The 971-nt window shown below is 40.8% G+C and overlaps 1 pseudogene; it reads left to right on the top strand.

Moving 5' to 3' along the window:
• Positions 1-441: 441 nt before the first annotated feature.
• Positions 442-971, top strand: LOC120602252 (ADP-ribosylation factor-like protein 2-binding protein; annotated as a pseudogene).

Genomic DNA, 971 nt, shown 5'->3' with positions numbered 1-971 from the left:
TCAAACCTAGAAAATTATCAAAAATTAAAAAGAACACCACGGTGTTCGTAAGACTGGAGAAATAGGAAGTCTTATACATTACTTATAAAGGTTATCAATTGGTACAAAGTTCCCAGACAGCAGTCTGACAATATAAATCAAAATTTTAAAAGTGGCCTAGAAATGCCACATTTAGGAAGTTATCTTAAAAAAAAAAAATGAATAAGACAAGTGTTCAGAGACATGTGGGTTCATTGCAGCAATGCTTACTATTGTAGAAAAGAAGAAATACCATATGCTTCAAAATGTGCTACATCCATACAATGGAATATTGTACAGTCACTAAAAATGATGAGCTCTGCCACGGTGACAGGAGGCAGGGTGTGGCTCCTGGAGGTCAGTAATGGGGACCAGGTGGGAGGCCCGGCAGCTGGCTCTGGCCAGATGGATACAGCAGAAATGATGGAAGCTTTGGAGGAAGAGAGCTACGCGCTAGCTGTCTCTTCTGCCTCTGAAGCCGATTTTGACTCTGTGGTTGGATCTATTAAGGATATTATCAATGAGGATGCTGAGTTCCAGGTCCTGCAGAGAAATTTCATGGACAAGTACTACCAGGAGTTTGAAGATACAGAAGAGAATAAACTCACTTACATGCCAATTTTTAACAAATATCTTTCTTTGGTAGAAAAGTATATTAAAGAACAGCTGCTGTAGCAGATGCCAGGATTCAACATGGCAATTTTCACAACAACGTTAAAGCACCATAAAGATGAAGAGGCTGACGACATATTTGACATGCTGCTCGCATTTAGAGACTTTCTGGCGTTTAAAGAATAAAGAAGCTGTCACCACTGGCAGAAAACCACTACATGTTTCTAGACTACAGAGCAGAAAAAGAAGGCCGAGGACTGGACGTAAGCAATGATTTAGTGGCGACTTCGTTGTCCAAGTCATCTTCTGTGCCCGCTTCCCAGAACGGTTTACGACACTAA

The sequence above is a fragment of the Pteropus medius genome, unplaced genomic scaffold, assembly GCF_902729225.1.
Source record: "Pteropus medius unplaced genomic scaffold, Ma_sr-lr_union100, whole genome shotgun sequence".
Taxonomy (NCBI): domain Eukaryota; kingdom Metazoa; phylum Chordata; class Mammalia; order Chiroptera; family Pteropodidae; genus Pteropus; species Pteropus medius.
This window is presented reverse-complemented; position numbering and strand designations above follow the sequence as displayed.